Source organism: Myotis daubentonii, chromosome 5 (assembly GCF_963259705.1).
Source record: "Myotis daubentonii chromosome 5, mMyoDau2.1, whole genome shotgun sequence".
Classification (NCBI taxonomy): Eukaryota; Metazoa; Chordata; class Mammalia; order Chiroptera; family Vespertilionidae; genus Myotis; species Myotis daubentonii.
In genome coordinates, this window is record NC_081844.1 from 54,201,619 (window position 1) to 54,225,502 (window position 23,884).

A 23,884-nucleotide genomic window follows, 5' to 3' on the forward strand; every position below is an offset into this window, starting at 1 on the left:
TTCCTATGGCAAAAATGGGAAAATTGCAAAGTTAGAGTCTCTGAGGTTTCTGATGTTTCATAGACTAACAAAAGGTTGCTTTATTAGCAGCGTTAATGAACGAATCGCTTTATTGGCTTAGGCATACTGGTAGCTTTGTCAGTCCAAAGAGCTAAGAGTTCTTATTTCAATTCATGATTATGTTAGAGTAGTGAAGTGAAAGCCGTTGACCTTCTCTTAAGCAGAAAATAGAAAGTTTTCACAAATAGATTAAAGCATTAAAGGGAATGTGATAAAGAACTAACTTGTTATCAAATCACTTAAAAAATTTGAGTTAAAAATTTTTTTTTGTGTGTACTGATTTTACACTAGTAGGTTTTAAAAATAGACTTATTAATTGGAAATAAAATAATAACTTTAATAGGATGGTTTTGTAGAGTTAGGTCTAAATGATTGAAAAACTGACTTATTAGAATGGATAAACTTTTAATTCTTCAAATGGTGACACATATTAAGAGCAATATAAAAGGCAGGAAATATTAAACTTTAGAGAAGGTGTAATGCCCCTCATATGGCCTTCCAGGTTATTTTTTATTTAAGTAAATGAAATGAATTTTGCTTAGTAGAATCATTTTTGAAGTGTTGATTTGCTTCTGTCCATTAATGTCAGAGATTAAAGTAGAAGAGGTTACTGGGAGCCTGTTTCTAAATTAAAGTTCTTCAAGGCAATAGTTTTAAATACCAGGAATTACAGAACTAAGATTTGTATAGCAGCAATTCATTTTAAAAATTAAATTTCTAAATGATGGAATATTTAAAAATATAAAAAATACAAGGAAGAATATAAGATGCTCATGTATCCATACTGTCAAAATAAGCAGATATTAACATTTTGCTATAATTGTCTTAGAACTTTTAAATTAAATTGAAAATATACTTTAATATTGCTAATTAATTCTTTTGCCTCCTTCCAAGACATAATTACTAAACTGAAGGTATCCTTTAAATTTTTATACTTTTATGCACACATTTATAAAAAGAGTAAATAATATTGATTTGTTTTTAAGATGTAAGTAAATAGTATTACATTGTTTACATCCCTTTGTAATTTGCTTTTTTCACTCAATGTTCGTTTTAAGATTTATCCATGTTGATATAAGTATTTAAAATTTGCTTATTTTAATCTCTATATTACTAACTAGAGGCCTGATGCACGAAATTAGTGCGAGGGGCTTGGCTTCTGCCCACCTTGGCTTCGTCTGGAAGGTTGTCCTGAAGGACATCTGGTCTAATTAGTATATCATGCTTTTATTATTATTGGTTCCATTATTTGTGATGTTAAGCTGGATTATTTGATTTAGCCAGTGCTGCCAAATTTCTGCATTGTAAAGGTATCTTTTTTTCTTTGGTAATTAATACATGCCTTGAGGCTGAATAAATAGTTTCTCAACAGGCTTTCACCCATTGATTTTAACACTGTTGATTTTTGTCTGAATCATTGATTACATTGATGTTTGCAAAATGATGATTTTCTAGTTCTGATATTCTTCACACATATATCAACTGACATTCTTCTCTAAGGAAAAGTTTCTACCCTCCTTTTTTCATTATCATTGTGGGCTCATGGATTCTTTTATTCAGTGGAGTAAGACCCATCCTATCTAATAAAAGAGAAACATGGTAATTGGCGTACGACCGCTACCCTTCCCATTGGCTAAACAGGGAGATATGCAAATTAACTGCCAGCCAAGATGGCAGCCGGCAGCCAGGCAGCTTGAAACTAACATGAGGTTTACTTGCTTCAGTGACGGAGGACTGCAACATTCCCTGCCTGCCTTGCCGGCCTCTGAGCTGGCAGTTTGAAACATAGTTATAAAAATAGAAGCTAAACAAAACCCCAGAAACCAGCTTTCAGCGAGCCAGGTTCTCAGACCTGGAGTTGATACAGAGTTTCGATTGTAGAACCTAAACAAATCAGATACCTGCTTTCAGGAGCGGAGGCCTAAGAGCTGGAGCCTCAGAGCTAAAGCTGGCTCAGAATAAAAAAGAAAAAAAAAAGAAAAAAAGAAGCAGTTGGGAGCTTCAGTCCCAGCCTGAAAACAGCCCTCAGCCCCTCACCCAGACTGGCCAGGCACCCCAGTGGGGACCCCCACCCTGAAGGGTGTGTGACCAGCTGCAAACAGCCATCATCCCCTCATCCAGGCTGGCCAGGCACCCCAGTGGGGACTCCCACCCTGATCCGGGACACCCTTCAGGGCAAACCAGCCAGCCCCCACCCATGCACCAGGACTCTATTCTATATAGTAAAAGGGTAATATGTCTCCCGGCACCGGGATCAGCATGACAGGGGGCAGCGCCCAAAACCCCTGATCGCTCTGTGTGTGACAGGGGGCGGGGCCACAACCTCCCTATCGGCCCTGCTCTGTTCGTGACAGGGGAAGGTGCCCCAACCCCCTGATCAGCCCTGCTCTGTGCCTGATAGGGGGGAGCTCCCCAACCTCCTGATTGCCCTGCGGCTCTGTGTGACAGGGTGCGGCGCCCCAACCCCCCCACCCCCGGGGCCCTGCTCCGTGTGTGACGGGGTAGAGCCATAACCTCCCCATTGACCCTGCCCTGAGTGTGACAGTGGTGGCGCCCCAATCCCCTGATCGGCCCTGCTCTGTGGGTAATAGAGGGCGGCGCCCCAACCCCCTGATCCGCCCTGCTCTGTGCATGACAGGGGGGAGCTCCCCAACCCCCTGATGGGCCCTGCTCTGTGCGTGACAGGGGGGAGCTCCCAAACCCCCGGATCAGCCCTGCTCTGTGCGTGACAGGTGGTGGCGCCGCAACCTCCCCATCGACCCTGCCTTGAGTGACAGGGGGCGGTGCCCCACCCCACAATCGGCCCTACCCTGAGCATGCCTGAGGGTGGCATCGCAACCTCCCAATCAGCCCTGCTCTGTGCATGACAGGGGGCGGCGCTCCAACTCCCCAATCGGCCCTGCTCTGAGCCTGACCAGGGGCTGCACCTAGGGATTAGGCCTGCCCTGTGCCACCCGGGAGCAGGCCTAAGCCAGCAGGTCATTATCTCCCGAGGGGTCCCAGACTGCGAGAGGGCACAGGCTGGGCTGAAGGATCCCCGCTCCCCCCCGAGTGCACAAATTTTTGTGCACCGGGCCTCTAGTTGTGGTTATATTTCTTTTGAAGGCTCAAATTATTAACAGTTAGCCAGCAGGAACTCATTCAATCTGGTTTTTATGTCTTTTTGTTATGTCCTGTAATTTTTAGAGTACTTATTTGCTTCGTGGCACAACAAATGTTCCATTCTTACCTTATGCTTCCTCTACCCTATACTAGGAAATGGCTATTTCTCCATATAGGATGTGTTCTGTATTACTGGATGAATGTCATTGCTTTTATAGGGGCTCTTTTCATTGGACAAAACAAGGAAATACTTAAAAACCACCTACATTAATATTTGTAATCCCAATCCAGTACCAAAAGGTTCTTTTCTTTTCAGGGTTTTTCTTTCCTCCTGTTGCATATTTGGATCTCTCTTCTCCCACAGTGAGGATCCTGGTTAAGAATAACATCAATATATGTTCATTCATTTCTGTCCTACAGTATACATGACTTAATATTGGAATTGCCACACGAACACCACTAAGTAACGAAAGTTTAAGATTTCTATGCAGTTTTTTCCATATAATATATCTCAATGAGAGTATGTAAAAGTACTGTGCTCATAAGTTATTTTTATTAATTATATTTTTTATGTCACCAATTTGATAAACACTTAGGTTCATTTATTTTTGCTTGTATTTTTAGCTGCCCCATTGATTTAATTTCATTTCTTTTTTAGTATAGTAAAACTCTTAACAGTCAAAATTATATAAAAAGATATTCTTAAAAGTCTTACTCCCTTCTTTCCTATTTTTAATATAGGCATTTAGTGCTATAAAATTTCCATCTAAACACTATTTTGTATCCCACTAATTTCTGATATGTTGTATTTTTATTTTCATGTAGTTAAAAATATTTTCTAATTTCTTTTGAGCCTCCTTTGATCCATAGGGTATTTAGATGTATTCTTGGATTTCCATAGTTGGGATTTAGGGGTATCTTTCTGTTACTCATTTCTAGCATAATTCTATATATTGTATGTTATTTTAGTTATTTTAATTCTTTTAAATTAAGGCTTATTTTGGCATATGTTTCATGTATACTTGAAACATATTGCTGGTTGGAATAATGTGTTTTTGAATGAAAAGGGAAAATGTTTTAACCTTTTTATAAGATTAAACCATAAGTTCTAATTACTTTGTAGTCAGTGGGGTAACAGAAAAGGAAATTGGGATTCTGAACACTTGGTTCTGGATAGGCCTGCTTTTTACTAACTGTATTTTTTCAAATAAATCCTTTTGGGCTTTTGTTTTCCATATTAATGGATTTGATTTTGTGGAAGCCTTCTTTTCTTTAGAATAGAATGCATTACGTTTTATAGCATAGATTGAAAAGTTATTATGTTTACTCTTCTCAGTTATTATAACATTATTTTCTTTACTTTTTTAAAACTCAGTTTGAATAGTATAGTCTCAGGGATTATGTGTGATCCTAGGACTCCATAAAATTTCAATTTATTGCAGAATCTTCCAGTTGCAGATATCAAGGTGGGTAGCAGTTTACATTTCTAGATAAAGTTTATTTTTTGGAAGGGAATCAGTATTCTCACAGTGGTTGTATGTCACTGCAATAAAATGATAATTGGGGTTTATATTGATGTAAGGGATATGAACATGGTAGTGAAAGATACATAAGGCCTAGGCATCATAAGAAGTTCGTTGTAAAATTGGCAATTGACAACTGTGAGAAATTTAGAAATACTTTTAGGTTTGTGGAAATGTTGAAGAAAACGTTGAGAGTATAACTTTATAAAGGTGTAATTGTATAGTGAAAAGGATTATAAAAATGCATGAAGTTGTATTGAAACTTACATTTGCAGTGTTTTAACAACTGGGACAATCAGGTATTTTAAAAGTACTATGAATTTACTTTTCACCTTTGTTGGTAGTGTCTATGAGAATGTCATCAAAACATTGAGGGATTGCTTTCAAATTGTTGGAAGTATTGTATAAGCATTCCTTTGCACTTTGTAGCATTAGGCAAGATGCTTGAGAATATAAATACTGAATGCTGTGCCTTCTTTCTTAAGGAAAGAGAAATGCAACATGAGATTTTTAAGGTAAAAATTTACATCTTTTAAAAATTATTATGGTATGAGGTTTTTTTGAAGACATTTGAAACGTATGATAGGATTGAGTCCTGAATAAGGTGGAGATAAACTCTCGCTTTGCATTGGATTGATTTGTGAGATACTGTAATCTGGTCAAGTTGAATGGATGATGGGGAATTTGAGAGATGGTTTCTAATGCTTTGTTTCAGATAATTCAAGATCTGACATCTATGTAACTACTTATGACTTTTGACTAGCTGAGACTGCTTTTTTCAATATTCTTTACCAGCCTAGTTTTAACTTTTTCACTTCCACAATTGAATAGTATAATCTCAGGGGTTATGTAAGATTTTAGGATTTAGAAAACAACGACAAAATAGTAGTATCCTAGGAATGTATATCGTTAGTACTATTTTAAGATGCTAGATTTTTAAATAATGGTTATAATTCACAAACAATCTTTCTTACATTTATTGCTTGAATGAACAGTGCGCAGTTGCTGAATTTATTGTTCATTTTTTGATTTGGGAAGGACTGTTCATCCTTATCTTCCTCTCTGGGATCTTAAGTATTACTAGAAATTATAAAGTTAGGTAATTGTCTTAATAAACCTGTGTCTAGTTTTGTAGACTCTATAGATTTAGGATAGGATCTGCTGGCTCTCAGCTTCATCCTGGACCCTAACTAGATGATCCTGGTCCGACTCCTAGTATTTGTGTGGTCTTGCTGAGATATTTGATCTCTGAGGAGGTCTCTCAGGTTTACCAAGTTGATCTTTCTCTTTTAGGAAGATAAGGGGCAGTCCCCTTTTTGTTCTAAGGTGCCTCTCAAATTAACAATTGTATTCATATCACAAGTTGTCCAAAGTGGGAACTGTAAGTAAGCATTCTTGGTGAAAATATGCCATTTAGAAAGATAATCATTGGAATTAGAAGAAGCAGGCTTCTGTTTGGCTTGGGGACCAGGGGTCGGGTGGGGTTGTTAGACTGATTAAAAATGTCTGTTTTGTGAAAGCGTTGCTTGTGCACCTTATGTATAAGAATTACAACCCAATGGTTGGCTGCCTTCAAGTAGAAACCTGACAGCAGTTCCTGGCCAATTGAAGCTTTAGAGAGATCTGTAACAGGCCAGGATCTTAGCGATAAAACAACCCAAGACTGAGGAAAGTTATTGTGAGGTTCTGATGAGTTGTTTAAAGTAAAGTTTGTCTAAAGGATGTTTAGGTCTGGGAATTGTTCAGGGAACTGGCTTTTTGGGGCCTATGCTATCCTGCTCCTCTGACCTGTGTCTTACAGGCTCATATAACAAAAATGTCTCACAGCTCAAGACAAATAAGTTGTAATGAGGCAGTTTTCCATTAGGATAAAAGTTTTCAAATCTTACCAAATAATGTGTTATTTAATTTAGAGAATGGAAAAATAAGTTGGTTAGTTAAAAAAATAATTTTTAGGTAAATATAACATAAAATGGGACAAAAGGACATATAGATATTTATATTTTGAATAAAGAAGGTACCATTATAAATATTAACCTAAACATTTTTTAGGTATATAAGAATATTTATTTGCCAGGGTTTTCTTCCAAAGGTTATTGGGGTGAGGGGAGTGCAGGGGGAGAGATTAGGGAAATTTATATGCATGTGTGCATAGCCCATGGACACAAACAATACTGTTGTGAAGGCTTGGGAGGGGCGGGTGCCACCAGGAGGAGGGGATCAACTGGGGGGAAAACAACAGAAAACAAAGGGGACATCTGTAATACTTTCAACAAGAAATATAAATTAAAAAAATTAAATTAAAGCCTTTATCTACTGAAAAAAAAAAGGTTATTGGTTTTAAAAAGTCTTAAGATTTTCTAAGCAACAGGGCCAAGTAATTTGCCTTAAAGTTTTTCTGAGCCTAACTTGGCCACCTGATTGCTTTTGAAATCAATTTCTGAGTTAGCTATTAATACTTTTAATATGTGAATGAAATTACACAGTTGTAAACCTAACTTGAGCTTATGTAGAACAGGAATTTGCAAGATTTCATGCAAAACTTTTCCTGCTATTAAAGAAAATCATAGGAAATCTCTTGATGGTAAAATTTATGTTTACATTGAAATTATTCTTAAGCTTTTAATACAAAATGACCATACATATTTAATTTACCTTTATACAGTCAGCAATAATAAATTAAAATACACTATTAAGAAATTCAGATTTTCAAATTAGTGACCTTTGTATCATTAGGATGATGACTTGAGGTTACAGTACTAAGAAGTACTTTTTCATCTGGATTGACTCCATAAAAGAAGTCATAGGCATGAGTCTGCAGGAACTGAGCAGGGCTTTTGCGGACAGGACATTGTTGACATCACTCATTCATAGGGTTTCAGGAGCCGGAACTGACTCAATGGCACATAACATAATTTTTCATCTTAAAATTTTATTAAACTTTTTAAAATAAAAATTTTGAAATAATTGAAGTAAAATTAACATACAGAAAACTGTTGATAAACTTTTCTATATTAATGAACTTTTACAAAGTGAACACACATTTTAATTACAGGCTAGATCAACATATCAACTCTTCTGAAACCTCCCTGTGCCAGTCAAATAATCCCTTCACCCCCAAGGTAATTGTTATTCTGACTTTGCGATTAGAGATTAGTTTGGCTTATATTTTAATATGTATGCATCTCCCCATGTGCTGCCCCCCCCCCCCCAGGCTTATTTCACACAGTATTATGTTTGGGAGATGAAGCCTATTTTGTGTGTGGCATCATTTTCACTGAGGTTTAGGAGTCCATTGTATGAATATACTAGTTTATTTCTCCCTTCTACTGCTGATGGACATTTGGATTATATTCAGTTTTGGGCCCCTTAATAATGCCGCTATACTAAATCTTGTATATATCGTTTTGAGCACATATATATACACTAGAGGCCCAGTGCATGAAATTCGTGCATGGGTAGGGTCCCTAGGCCTGGCTGGCAATCAGGGCCAATCTGTGGGGCCCCCGCTGGCACCTGCCTTGGCCGCCCTGGCGGTACCCACTCACTGGCCCTGCCGCCGCCGCCGCCGGTCGCCTCCTTCTGCGGGCGACCAGAGGGATGATGGGGGTGGGGGGAGAGGGGCACTGGCACCGCCTTGGCTGGCTTAGGGCCTGTGGGCTGGGGGCAGCGCCTGTGTTGAGCATCTGCCCCCTGGTGGTTGGTGCACTTCATAGCCACCAGTCGTTCGGTTGATTTGCATATTAGGTTTTTATTATGTAGGATAACTATTGATTGTATACTGGGAATAGTATGACTTAGTCATTGGCTATATGTATTTTCACCATTAGTAGATACTTCCAAATAGTTTTCTGTACTGGTTATACCAATTTACACTTCTACCTGCAGTGCATGAGAATGCCAGCTGCTGCACATTCTCACTTATACTTGGTATTCTGTTATATTTTTAGTAAAAAGTAGTCATTTTGGTAGATAACAGTATCTAATTGTGTGTGTGTGTTTTTTTATTTTCCTAATGATTAGTGACATTGAGCACCTTGTCAATATGTTTATTGGGTTTTGAAGTTATCTTTTATGAATTTTTGTTTGGTCTTTAGCCTATCTTAAAAATTGGGTTGTCTTTATCATGGTGTAATGTAAGCTTGTTTAAAAAAATATTTTGTATATGAGTTCTTTGTTGAACATGTGCATTGATATTTTTTCCTACTCTGTAGCTTTCATTTTCACTCTTTTAAGAACAACTTTTAATGCTAATGAAGTCCAGTTTTTTTTGTTTTGATCTTTCTGTCTTAAAAAACCTGTACTAACCTCAAAGTCATGATGAGATTTTTCTGCCATCCTATAGAAACTTATATTGTTTTAAACTATTGTTTAGGTCTCTGATATACTTTTTCTTCCCCCCTTTTCCCTGGTTTGTGGATATGGATGTCATTCATTTGATCAATTTTGGTTTTAGCAGTGGTAGTGATAGAAAATCTTATTGGTATGGTTTACTCATAAGAAAACCTTTTTATTTTTATATATGGCATTGTTATTTTGAATACTAACATTTTATGCTAGTTAAGATAGATGATTTTTTATTCTGAAGATTCTTGAAAAGGACTCTAAAGCCCTAACTGGTTTGGCTCAGTGGATAGAGCATCGGCCTGTGGACTGAAGAGTCCCAGGTTTGATTCCAGTCAAGGGCACGTACCTTGGTTGCAAGCACATCCCCAGTAGGGGGTGTGAAGGAGGCAGCTGATCAGTGTTTCTCTCTCATCGATGTTTCTAACTCTCTATTTCTCTCCCTTCCTCTCTGTAAAAAAAATCAATAAAATATATTTTAAAAAAAGAAAAGAACTCTAAAAACATCTGTTTTTTTCTGACTTCAAAAGAGGTAATCAGTTTTACCTCTTACTGTGTCATGTTCTGTTTTACTTATTTTGTTTTTGAGGAGTCATAGTATGGTGCCTTAAAGACATGAGGTTGTGCAGTCAAAGGCAGCTGCTATATGTAAGCAGATGACTTAATCTCTATAAGGCTTGGCTTTTTGCCTATAAAATGGGGAGTAAATGAAGTGTTTTAAAAAAATGTGTATAGATATTTTTCAAGGCCTGAGCAATGTGCCTGACAAAGAATAAGAGCTCTATAATATTTAGTGCTTTTATTCTTGAATTTTTGAACTTGAAGGTTATTTTGACTGTTATTTTGAAGGTTATTTTGACTTGATACTTGACTGAGAGGATATATACTATGTTTACAATAAAGTTATTAGATACAGCTAACTTTTGTAAATAGTAAAGTTAATTTGTCATTTCATATATCTCTTTTTATATGATTAAATCTTTTAATTTTTTAGTACTCGCATAGGATGGATTTCAAGGTGTTTCCTTAAATTAATTTTTAAATAAGAATACTTTGTAAAATATCTTCCCAAGGCATTGATTGGCTCTACTTTAACTCTATAGATGCTAGTTAGATGGTAACTAGATAACCAGAATGTAGAGGATAACATTGTATACTGATGGCCAAGAAGAATTTAATATATGGATGCTTCTCTAAGACATTGTTATTAGCATGCTTGGCCTGTAATTTTAAAAATCTGATTTATTATAGAGCTCACTCTTTTTGTAATCTAGTAAATTCTGCCAATATCTTAATAATTTTTTAGCTTTTCCATATCACATATAAAATTTCAGTAATATATAAGACTAGGAAAAATGTTTTATATTTGTCATGTGACAAAGTGTAGAAAGACAAATTGTTCTCATAAATGGGACTCTAGGGTAAATTTTACAGAGTAGGGTTAACTTCTGAAGTTGAAAAATTATCTCTTCTTATTTCTTATTTAGGGAGTCTAAACCATCAGTGGGATTTTTAAAAGGCTATTTAAATATTTGGTAAGTACATACTTTTTATATTAAATAGTGCATGTTACTTAAGTTTACATGTATGTAACATTAATGAGATTTACAATAGTCACTGTAAATAGCAGTTATAATTTATATTTTTAAATTGTTACCGGATACTGGAATTTCTTCTATTTATATTTATTTTGCTCTCCTTATGACTCTTTCTACACATTGTATTCAGAAAATTCTTTTAATGTGCAAGCTAAGTATTAAAGGAATTCAGAGAAAGAACTGTGAATGAAACAGGGCCTTTCCTGCCAAGATTTTTGTAACAGTTTTCTATTAGCTGTTGATACTAGTACAAATTTCTTCTTTAGCCATCCATTACTTGAGTCCTCTTTACATTAGGTCCTTTTTATCACAGTAAGACAACATGAAGACCAGTACTACTCTGGTCAGGTCCTATCTGGGCTAGTCCAGTTTCTTTTTGATAACATTATAATATTAAAAATTTGTTAGGTATCTGTAGTTAAGAATTTAAAAAACTTATGATTTTATTAGATAAGGTTTTAACCTTTTTATATTTGAGTAAATATAGGAGACTTAATCTCAATATGTTTACTTCAACTATATAGTATTTATATAGATATAACAATGCCTTGGTTAATCATGATAGCTGTTATAATTATTAAACAATGGGGGTAAGTACTGAGGCATTGATTAATCAAATGTTGTAATAAAAATTTTTGATTGTTTTAATGTAAAAATATCTTTAAGGATGAATACACCTGTTTGATTAGCTAAAGGAAATTTCCTAGCTACATGAAGAAATATTAAATAAAAAACATTAATTTCTTTTATTATTCTTTATAATGTGTTTGAAACAAATATTCAACCAAATTATGTTTCTAAAATTCTATAATAATAATTGATGCTTAAATAGTCAACAATTATACTACTCTATTGTATAATTAATGTAATATTTTTAGGAGCAAATGATGTTACAAGAATTTTTTAAACAAATTTTTACTACTTTAAAATGTAGTAACTGATATCTGGAGATGTATTAAATAGAAAAGAGTAATTTATTGACATTTCCCCCCTCATTGATATATGTATTTGAGTTAGTCTGAGGGAAGTAATCATCCTTGCATTATATATGTTTATGACATACTAAGGGCCCAGTGCACGAATTCGTGCACCTTGAAAGGAACTGTGGGCCGCAAGGCTGCAGTGGGCACAGGGGCAGGTCTTGGCCCATCCTCCATGCCCTTGCCTGGCCCCTCCTTCCACGGCCCCCAGGCCCCTTTCTGCCGGCAGTCCCACTCCTGCTGCCACTGCTCCCATACGCTGATGGCACAGAGGGGCTGGTGCCAGCAGCGGGTATGAATGGGGCCATCACCAACTGCGGGTGCGAGAGGCGGCTACCGGCCCCGGTCACCCCTCAGGAGCAGGGGGAGGTGGAGAAGCCCTGAGGGGCAATTAGGGCCGGCAGCCACCGCTCGCACCCACTAATGGCTCCCAGTGATTGGGGCCGGTGCCAGGTGTGAGCAGTGGCTCCGGTGCTGGCAGCAGGTGCAAGCACTGGGCAGGACCGCGGCACGCGGGAGCAAAGAATTTTCAGTAACCACCAGAGGCTCGCCCCAATGACAGCGACTGGCGCCCTGCCTTGGTCTGGTGCTCCTGCTCACCCGCTCCACTATCCCGCCACAGCCATTTTCCATGTGTGCCCCTGATGGTCAGTGCATGTCATAGTGACCGGTTGTTCTGCTGTTCGGTCTATTTGCATATTAGGATTTTATATATATAGATATTTTCCTATTGCAAATTTATTCATTTATGTTTAGTGACTGCTTCCTTGAAATATAGTTCATATACAGAAAAGTCATCCCTAAGTGTACAATTCAATAATTTTTAGTGTATTCAGAGTTGTACAATAATCATTACAATCTAATTTTAAGATACTTTTATATCCCTCCAAACCTCTTTAACTTTTAGCAATAACTATCTATCTTTCTTAAAACCCATGCCCTTAGCACCCTAGGCAATATATTCTCAGTTTGTATTGGTTTGTCTATTCTGGACATTTCATATTAATTGGAATCAGACAATATTTTTCCTTTTATATCTGGCTTCTTTCATTTAGCATAGTATTTTCAAGGTATATCCATTTTGTAGCATGTATCATTTATTTTTGTGGCCAGAAAATATCCCTTTGTATATTACATTTATCCATCCATTCTCCAGTTGATGGGTTATATCTACTTTTTGGCTATTAGTAATGCTTCTGCAATAAACATTTTTGGATAAGTTTTTTGTGTGGGCATGTTTTCATTCTTTTACATGTATACTTATAGGAGTGGATTTGCATGGTAATAGAGTAACTGTGTTTAGCTCTGAGGAACTGTCAGAAATGGTTGCAATATTTTACAATTCTACCAACAGTGTATGAGGATTCCAAGTTACTTCACACTCTCACAGATAATTGTTTTGTCAGTCTTCTTTGGATTTTCACCATGCTAATAGATGTGAAGTGCTATTTCATTGTGGGTTTGATTTTCATTTCCATAATGACTGATGAGCATTATTTCATGTGTTTATTGACCATTTATATATGTTTTTAGGGTAATTGTTCAAATCTTTTGCCCAGTTTTAAATTGGACTTTTTATTGTTGGATTGTAAGCATTCTTTACATATTCTGAAAACTAGTCCCTTATCTACACTAATAAAAGAGAAACATGGTAATTGGCGTACGACCACTACCCTTTTCATTGGCTAATCAGCGAGATATGCAAATTAACTGTCAGCCAAGATGGCGGCCGGCAGCCAGGCAGCTTGAAACTAACATGAGGCTTGCTTGCTTCAGTGACGGAGGACTCCAATGTTCCCTGCCTGCGGCTGCAGGCCTCTGAGCCGGCAGTTTAAACATGTAACAAATACCGCCCAACTTCAGCCAGCCAGATCGCAACATTGTATGCAAAGGCCAGAAACTTACTTTCAGCAGCGGAGGCCTAAGAGCTGGAGCCAAGCCTCAAAGCTAAAGCTGGCCCAGAATAAAAAGAAAAAAGAAAAAAAGGAGCAGTTGGGAGCTTCAGTCACCCCCAGCCTGAAAACAGCCCTCAGCTCCTCACCCAGACTGGCCAGGCACCCAGTGGGGACCCCCACCCTGAAGGGTATGTGACCAGCTGCAAAAAGCCATCATTCCCTCACCCAGGCTGGCCAGGCACCCCAGTGGGGACCCCCACCCTGATCCAGGACACCCTTCAGGGCAAACCAGCCGGCCCCCACCCGTGAACCAGGCCTCTACCCTATATAGTAAAAGGGTAATATGCCTCCCAGCACCGGGATCAGCGGAGCCGCGAGGCCTCCTGGCACTGGGATCAGCGTGACAGGGGGCAGCACCCAAACCCCCTGATCGGCCCTGCTCTGTGTGTGACAGGGTGCGGCACCCCAACCCCCCCTCTCCCCCCCCCACGGGCCCTGCTCTGTGTGTGATGGGGTAGAGCCATAACCTCCCCATCAGCCATGCCCTGAGTGTGAGAGTGACGGCGTCCCAACCCCCTGATTGGCCCTGCTCTGTGGGTGATAGAGGGCGGCGCCCCAACCCCCCCTCCCCTCACGGGCCCTGCTCTGTGGGTGATAGAGGGCGGCGCCCCAACCCGCTGATCCGCCCTGCGCTGTGTGTGACAGGGGACGGTGCCCCAACTCCCCTATCGGCCCTACTCTGTGAGTGACAGGGGGGAGCTCCTCAACCTCCTGATGGGCCCTGCTCTGTGTGTGACAGGGTACGGAGCCCCAACACCCCTGATGGGCCCTGCTGTGTGTGTGACAGGGGGGAGCTCCCCAACCCCCTGATGGGCCCTGCTCTGTGAGTGACAGGGGGCAGCGCCCCAACCCCCTGATTGGCTGTGCTCTGTGCGTGACAGGGGGTGGCGCCGCAACCCCCCAATCGGCCCTACCCTGAGCGTGACTGAGGGTGGCATTGCAACCTCCCAATCTGCCCTGCTCTGTGCATGACGGGGCGGCGCCCCAACTCCCCAGTCGGCCCTGCTCTGAGCCCAGCCAGAGGCTGCACCTAGGGATTGGGCCTGCCCTCTGCCACCTGGGAGCAGGCCTAAGCCAGCAGGTCGTTATCTCCCGAGAGGTCCCAGACTGCGAGAGGGCACAGGCCGGGCTGAGGGACCCCCCCTCCCCCCCCGAGTGCACAAATTTTTGTGCACTGGGCCTCTAGTGAAATATATAATTTGTAAATACTTTCTCCCACTTTATTTCTGGTGTCTTTTGAAATCCAAATTATCTGTTTTTTTCTCTTGTTGCTGCACTTTTGGTGTTACACTGTAAATTTACTTTTAAATAAATATTCGTTGGTAGTCTAGGTCTGTGACAAGATTTTAATTATCACAGGACTATAAAGCATTGGCATTTCCTGTGTTTGACAGCCAAAGCCCAAAGGAAGCAATTATTCTTGTATTTGTGCTTCGATTCCTCAGCTAATTGTTTTAAGAAAAACATTATGTTTTGATCCCAGGTGCTACCATGAAAACGTTAGCTGTGTATGATATGTTTATTGATATTAGTCTTATGAATTATATTTAGTTTTTTGGACTGGAGATGAATTTAATACTTTAGTTTATCATGGTACTTGCTGTGTATTTGATTTTGTACCTTAATAAAACCATTGCTTTTTAGGCTAAGCATAGTAACAATTCTTTTAAATTGTTCCTGTGAAGAGACAATAGATTTTGAGAATCTTAGTGATTTTAATCTTGTACAGGTTATTTGTAGGTAATAATATTTCAATGTTTTGTAAACCTACATTTGGAATATGTCTATTTTCCTCTTCCTTATTAAGTATATGCTTTTAAAATTTTATGGGACTATTTTAGTTTCTTATTTTTTATCATAATATGGCTTTCATCAATTGAAGGCAGATTTCAGGATATATTGATCTATAATTTTGTTTAAGTTAGTTTTTTAGAGAAACGGCAATTAACAGTAGAATGTGGCCACTCTTAGTAGCATTGGCATTCTATGCAAGGGCAAAGGTGTTGTAATATCCTATCTAATAAATGAGTAAAATGCAAATTGACCCTCACTCCAACACACAAGATGGCCGCCCCCATGTGGACATAAGATGGACGGCAGGGGAGGGCAGTTGCAGGGGGGACCAGGCCAGCATGGGAGGTCAGTTGGGGGTGGCCAGGCCGGCCAGAGAGGGCTATTAGGGGCAATCAGGCCAGCAGGGGAGTGGTTAGGGGGTGATCAGGCTGGCAGGCAGAAGCAGTTAGGGGCAATCAGGCAGGCAGGCAGGTGAGCGGTTGGGAGCCAGCAGTCCTGGATTGTGAGAGGGATCACAGATTGGAGAGGGTGCAGGCTGGGCTGAGGGGCCACCCTCCCCCCATGCACAAATTTCATGCACTGGGCCTCTAGTAGTGTAATAAATGTATTTTTTATTAGGGAAATTTATTTTTGTTTCTATCTTTTGTATTGTCTAACAATATTCAGTGTTAACTAGTAATAACCAAAATCTATTTTAATGAAATTTTATAGAGCTAAGATTATTGATAATCTTCTTCCTAGTTGATTTTAAATCATGGTGTCCATTGGTTAACAATCACTTAAGTGCCCATTTTATGGGTAATATTGTTCTTCACATTGATGGTTTTGTAGTTTGTATTATACTATCTGTGGACATTTTACAATGGAAAAGGAAATAAAAACTGATATTATACCATTCATGATGGTGTTAAATTTTCCATTGTGATAAAAAATAAGTAAAATATTTAGTTGAGAGAGTTACGTCCTCCTATGTTATGTGCCAAATGTGGTGTTTAAGAGGATTTTGATAACCTATTTATGACTGAATTAAGGCAAAATGGTTTTTGTGCATTCTTTCCCTTTTCCCTTCTCTTGTTCTGTATGCTTATTAACATAATTATTGAGCAAATATTCTCTTTGAGTATTTATATTTGAAACTAGAGGTCTGGTGCACAAAATTCATGCATGAGTAGGGTCCATAGGCCTGACCTGTGGTCAGGGCCGATCGGGGCCTTCTGGCTGACGGCTGGGGCCTTCCTTCCAGCTGCTGGCCGGGGCCTTCCTTCATTCTGCGCCACCGCCGGTGGTCAGTGCACGTCATAGCAAGTGATTGAACTCCTGGTCTCCGATTCTTACTCCTGAGGGGACACTTTGCATATTAGGCTTTTATATATATAGATGGGGGTTTAATATTAGCAGATACCCCCTTTTCCTTACAAAGGTAAAGTTTACTCTTTAGTTAAACTAATAATTTGTCATTAAAGTCAATAGGGGCTGCCTTATACTATTTGTAGGTAGCAGCTTCCCAGCACACATCCTAGAGTTTGCTAATCTGCTGATCAATAATACACCTTAGAGCAGTGATGGCAAACCTTTTGAGCTCGGCATGTCAGCATTTTGAAAAACCCTAACTTAACTCTGGTGCCGTGTCACATATAGAAATTTTTTGATATTTGCAACCATAGTAAAACAAAGACTTATATTTTTGATATTTATTTTATATATTTAAATGCCATTTAACAAAGAAAAATCAACCAAAAAATTAGTTCGCGTGTCACCTCTGACACTCGTGTCATAGGTTTGCCTTCACTGCCTTAGAGCTATTGGTCAGGATTGGTGAGGCTTGTATGGATAGAACTATTCTTCCTCAAAAGGATATTTCACTATTTACTTAATATTTATTCTAAATGTCACACTGTTTTTGCACAAATGTCTGAAGACCATTGAAAAGTACTATTGACTCCCTTTTCTCCCAGTATAGTTACTGTGGCAACCACATCATGCAGTGAAGTTTTCCTAAAAGCCTTTTCTTTCAGAAATCACTTTTTAAATGAAAAAATCCAGCATGACCCACATTCAATCTAGTAGCCATCTAAATGTTATTCTTATTAATTTCCTCAAAATACCACTTGCGGGCGCGCACGTACAGAGCGATTGAAACTTCGTGGCCCATGCGCAGAAGTCGGTATTTTGTGGAAGAGCCACACTCAAGGGGCCAAAGAGCCGCATGTGGCTCGCGAGCTGCAGTTTGCCGGCCACTGTACTAGAGTTTTGTCAGTTTACGGTAATCTTCTGAGAGGTTCACATTTACCCTTATGGTTTAGCATCAGTGCTTCCTGGTAAGTCTTATCTTTTTTTTTTTCTTTTTATATCTATTTCATGCTGAATATTATATGAAACCTTTCCACTGCCCTCAAGTGATCCTAGCCCTATTTTTCTTAGTACTTTTTTATTTTATATGCTATAGTTTTTCTTTCTTTAGTTTATCTTTATCCAAAAAATAAAATATTTCTTTCAGAAAATGAACATCTGTATTCTTTTGTTTTGTTTGTTAATTCTCACTCGAGTCTATTTTCCCCCATTGATTTTTAGAGTGGAAGGGATGGGGAGAGACAGAGAGAGAAACATCAGTGTGAGAGAGACACATTGATTGGTTGCTTCCCGCACTCGCCCCGATTGGAAATCCAGCCTGCAATTGAGATACATCTGTATTCTTAATCTGATCCTTCTTCCCTTCACTGGAATTTTGCTATTTCCAGTATTCCCCCCTCATGCTCTGTGCTGGGTTGTTTGCCTTATCACACTTAATCTTGAAAAATGCCTTACTTCTACTTGACAATCCTTCTGATTATCACTAACCTTATTTGATTTATAGTCCATGCTAAGTGTCCAATTTCTTGACTCTTATTCAACCACCTTCTGTAGTTTGCCTATTGTTTCTACTAGAGTTCTGCTTTCTCAAGTGAAAGTAAACCACTTTTCTCACAAAATAGCTAGATAGGCATTGGGTAAGCTGTTAAAATGCTCTATATCATTCCCAACATAAGATTAAGTTCCAGTCACTAAATCTGTGTCTTTTCATTTCTCATCCTACCCTACCTTTTTCAGCACTTGGTATTTTTTTCTTAGCAGCCACTTCTCCCTTGTCTTTTGTGATAGTTTACTTAAGTGGCTTTCTGTCATCTCTCTGACTACATATTGGTTTTCTTTGTTATTGCTCTTTCTTTATACACCCCTTAAGTACACACTGGGTTGAAGCTTTGCTCTTTGCTCCTCCTAATCATATCATACATTTCTAGAATATGGTCTATTTTCATTATGTGAATTAAGACAAATTTGTGATGCCTTATAAATGCCATGTTTTCCTTCATTATCTATTTTCCCTCAATTATTACATTCTCAGCACCCAAAATTATTATTTTTCATCCTGAAAAAGTTGCTTTGTACAATGTTTGATATGTTGTTGGAACTCATACATGCTTGTTGAGTCAGTGAATGAACTCATTATCTGAGTCTGCCAGTCCGTTCAGTTTGTTCTGTTTAGGTAATGATTTTAACCATTCTCCTATTCTCATGTCACAGCCCCGTAACATCTGTGGCAAACTCTTTTCTACACTTGCTAACATTACTTATCATATTTTGGTCCTAAGCTTAACTAATGAGGCAGATGATATTCTTATTTGCCAGATGGTAGAAATAAGGGTCACAGAGATTATAATTTGCTTATGGTTTCATAGATAGTGGTGGAGTTGAAAGTTAAAATGAGGTTTCTGATTACACGTTTCCTGGTTTTCACAGAAAACACTCTTTCTAATGATAAAAGTAGTACACAGGCAAGAGAGAGTGCTCTTCAGTATTGTGTGGGTTCAGGGAGAGAAAACTGGAAGGTGGTTGTACTCTAAATTCTTGTGTGATGAGATGAAGCCCTTAATTTGGTGGGAGGAATGGAAATCAAGACTGTGAATTTTTAATCTACATTAATAGAATTTTGAGATTCTTAAATCCAACAATGATGCAATGATGCCAGTAAAGTAGTTGAATGAACCATCCTTCCGATAACAATGATAAAAATCTGGATAAAATATTGAAAGAAAAACTCCAACTATTTAGAAGCAGTGGAAAATGGTCAAAAGGAAGCAGAAGTCAGATGAGGTTATCCTTTAAAGCCTGCAACTGTAATGTGTAAGAATTGTATGTTTTTGGCTTTCTTGTCTTAGGGTGCATACTAGCCACTTGTAGTTGTAGTGGCATAAGACAGAAGTTAGGGCTAGCCAAGCATTGGAAATTTACTGAGGGAAACTCTGGAAGCAAGAGAACCATTGAAAAGGTAAACAAAAACATGGAATTATTTGTCAGTTCACTGTTACTATAAGCAATTTTAAAAGAAGTAACATTTCATTTGGAAAGAGTTCTATTGGGGGAAAATGGTTGAATATCACTATCTTACACTATTAATAGAATAAACTAAAAATTTTCTGTTTGTTTAGTGTTGTTACTTGTCATGGATGACTGGCTACTTTTGTAACTCAGTAAGTATAGTACATCTTTATTTATACAGTAACATGTATTTACACATAGTACATCTATGCTTGTACTATTCCAGACCTTGCTTTTGAGGAATTTTGACTTGTCTGGATTCATTTGTTATTAAAATTAGTAATTCTATCTCCAATATGATTAAAAACCTTATGTTAAAATATAAACTCTATAGAATATATACTGGATAGTAAAAAAGAATTGAAAATGTTTTTTGATACAGTGTTTAATGATATGTCATATACTTTGGCTTAGAGCCCAGATGTGTTGATTTCCTAATAGTGTCCCTGTGGTATGCTGTATCATGCACATCTGGATCATTCTTTTTAGTTGACTTAAGTTGATATATATCTTTTATTTTGAGAGTTAAAAATTTCAAAAAGTTTGTGGAAAATTTATTAGAAACTCTTAAAAGTGAAAATAAATCTACCTTATCACTCGTATTGTTTATTTTTGACTACTCTGTCAATCTGCTTAGAAAATTTATCTTAAACATCAAATTACAAAAGTTTCCTGAACTTTCTCTTTTTTTGGGGGGAGAGGATAGATGTGGTGGAGAAATCCTTTGAAATTGAATACTACCACCCTTTACCTTCTAACCAGAAATCTTCCCTAAATTACACAGTTAGTATCTATGTTCCTATATCAATTACCTGACAACTGGGTGCTTACAATTCAATTCAATTAACACACTAACTACCCATAGTTAGTGTAATACCCTACTAGTTCAAGGGCAAGATTCCTAGCCTTTACTTTGGACGACACCTGCTACAGGTGGTATCTTCCAGCAACTCTACTTTCTGTCTGACCTGGCTACAGATTTCTACATGTACCCTTAATGTTGGATTATTTGCTAGAGTGATTCACAGAACTCACTGAAATCTCTATATTTACAGTTACACTTTTATTATAAAGGATACAACTTAGGCACAGCCAAATGAAAGAGAGGACAAGGGTGGGGATGGGGCCACACAGATTCCATCCCCCCCCTCTTGGTATCCCTGCATACCCCTGCCATCATCAGTGCAGAAGAAAGAGACAGGGGACTGAAGTAGAGTTTAGAGTGATGCACTTTTGAAATTGAGGAAAGGAATTCAGGCAGCTTTCTAAAAGTTGGAAAAGACAATGAAACAGATTCTCTTCTAGAGCCTCTAAAAAGAACACTGGCCTACCAACACCTTGATTTTAACCCAGTGAAACTGATTTTGAACTTTTACTTCAAGAACTATAAGATAATAAATTCGTGTTGTACACCACCAAGTTTGCAGTATTATAACAGCAGCTATAGGAAGAAAATACAGATTTTGGTTCCTGCAAGTGGGGGTGCTGCTGCAACAAACACCATAAAACATAGGGATGGCTTTGAAATTAGGTAACAGGTAGAATTTTGAGGAGCATGATAGAGAAATTCTAGGTTGCCCTGAATGTACTGTTGGTTGAAACACAGACGTTAAACACTACTGGTGAGGCCTCTAAAGGAAGTGAGGAGTGCAACAGAGAAAAAGTATCATTTTAGAGACTACTTAAATCATTATACATAGAATTGGTAGAAATGGATGTTAAAGATGCTAGAGACTCAGAAGAATGTAAGGTTCATGGTGAAGAAAGCGTGTAGATTCTTAGGGAAATACCAAAATTACCATAAGCAGAATTTTGGTGAAAATAGGAAGATTAATGGTGCTACTGGTAGGAACTCCAAAGGAAATGAACATGTTATAGGAAACTGGAGTAAAGGGGATCCTTGTTAGTTAGCAACAGAAAGCTTACTTGAGTTCTGTCCTTTAGTTACCTGGTAACTGTGTTCCATCTGGCCGTGGTGTAGTAGTCATTTGTGTACTATAAATTTGCTCTTCTATTACGTTCTCGCATAAAGTACTTAGTTTTCATTAAAGTGACAGGTATGCATTTTTATATAAATTAAATTTCTGTTTAAAAAATATCTGTATTCTCCAAACAAATATCTTAGTAGACTATGTATACTTGTCCTTGAGATGTCATTACTCAAGTCTTTTTGCAGTTTCCTTTTGAAAAAAATGTATATTTAAAGGTAATTTGCTATACATTTTCCTGACTTTTTAAAAACAAACTATTTTAACAAACATTTTGAATAAAAATGGTTATTTAAAAAGTACATTGGTTTTATTCAGGTATCTTTGTTTATTATTGAAGAAATCAATAGAAAATGGGAGTGCATTGTTCGTTAGAATACAGTTGTCCCTTGAACAGCATGGGTTTGAACTGTGTGGGTCTACTACCACTGATTTTTTTTTCTCTCTCAGTAAATACCTGCACTGTTTTTGATTTGCGGCTGTGGATGTGGAGGGCTGACTGTTTGTGTTGATCTATGCCACTTGAGCATCCTTGGATTTCGGTATCCACTTGGGGTCCTGGACCCAATCCGTTGTGGATACTGAAGGACAACTTAAGATTTTTGGAGTCAGAAGTTATATGCAGATTTTCAGATAAACAAGGGTTGGGACCTCTAACCCCTGTGTTGTTCAAGGGTCAACTGTAATTTTAAATGATAGCTTCTGTTAATGGTTATAATTTATTAGTGTGATACAGTTTAGAAATGTCTGTGTATTCAGTCTTCACTTTATTCTTCCAATTCTTCTGTATTGTAGATTTTTTGTTTGTTTTTTACAAGGAAAGTTATATAAAACATTACTGTATTTTTAACCACTGCAAAGTTGAAAATCAGTGTTTAAATATTAAACAAAATTTTGTGCTATTTAGTTATGGAATTCTAAAATATTAGAGTTCCCTCTTCTGTCTTTTCAGAGCTATTGCACCATGTTAAGTTTTTCAAATTAATTTCAACAAGTGTTCAGCAATTGCCAATAGACTTAAATTGCTATTTGATTCCCTGGAGTTAGAGGGACCTTTATGTAGGCCACCTATATCTCTAGTATTTCTTTTGAGGTTGGAATTTGGTTATAGTCATGAAAAGTAATTTGTAGGAAATAGGAGAGATTGGGGTACAAAGTGAGTAGCAATGAAGAAACATGCAGTTTCAGAATATAGAACAGCTAAGGATTCTGCAAGTCAGTGGTATAAAAAAGAGGAGCATGGGGAGTTGCTCTCAAGTAAGAAAAGAAATGTAATAACCACATACAAAGAGTGTTCTTGTTTGGATTCTGTTTAGATCAAATTACCTAGAAAAGACATTTTTGACACAATCTTGGAAATTCAAATGTTGACTGGTATTAGTAAATACCAGGGAAACTTATTTAAAAAATATAATAGTTTTAATTGGATATGTTTTTATTTGATACATTTTAGTTTTGGAAACTATTGAAGTGGGCTTGTGCTTACTTATATATTGAAGTTGGCTTGGGCATTGAGGGAGGATGTTCCTGACCTGCAGAGTTGTGTTTGTATATTATACATCTTTTAGACTACCATGTAATAGAATGGTTATCATATTTCTTAGAGAAGTAGACATTAACTCAATAGAAATAGATTATTAAAATATTTTAAACTTTTTGATATTTAGTGTAATGTGCAGTTAAGGAGGAAAGTATAACTTTAAAATGCAGTTTATTTAAAAATAATCATGATTCTTAATTGTCATTAATGAGCAAATATTAATGTCTCTTTTTAAACATATCTATAGGAAGATAATTAAAGATAAATATCAACTGTTTTTCCTAAACAATATTATGTGTTTTTGTTTTCTGATGGTTTTTAAAGCTTTATCTTTGTTGGTTTGCCTTTTGCCTCCATCTGTATGCAACCTAAGAATCAATAGTACATTAAACTAGCTGACATGGAAGGAAAAATAATAAATGAAGATAGCCCTTATTGCTTACATTCTCTTTTAGTTATAACTAATATAAGATCTGGAGGGTTTTAGTGGAGGAACGAGGGGGATGAACCATTGCATGTCAAATTACTTCACAAGTAATCTATACTTTGGATCTTTTATTTCATGGTTTTGTTTAAAAACAACATTGATTTTGAGTAGCTAGAAGAATAACTTACTTTCATTAATAGCATTTGGGGGGATTTTT

General features: G+C 37.7%; 1 protein-coding gene across 6 annotated transcripts in view; it reads left to right on the forward strand.

Annotated features, from left to right (window-relative positions):
• The window catches only part of FBXW7 (F-box and WD repeat domain containing 7), a 192,012-nt gene that overhangs the window by 42,278 nt on the left and 125,850 nt on the right, over positions 1 to 23,884 (forward strand). For 3 of the 6 annotated variants that reach the window (XM_059697837.1, XM_059697833.1, XM_059697834.1), the window contains exon 2: positions 10,517 to 10,564. The exons of 1 other annotated variant lie outside the window; for it this stretch is intronic. The gene's annotated coding sequence lies outside the window, so the exon portion shown is untranslated. Of the gene's footprint in view, positions 1 to 7,740; positions 7,808 to 10,516; positions 10,565 to 23,884 lie in introns of all 6 variants that reach the window. 2 more of the 6 variants (XM_059697835.1, XM_059697839.1) reach the window with 1 other exon arrangement.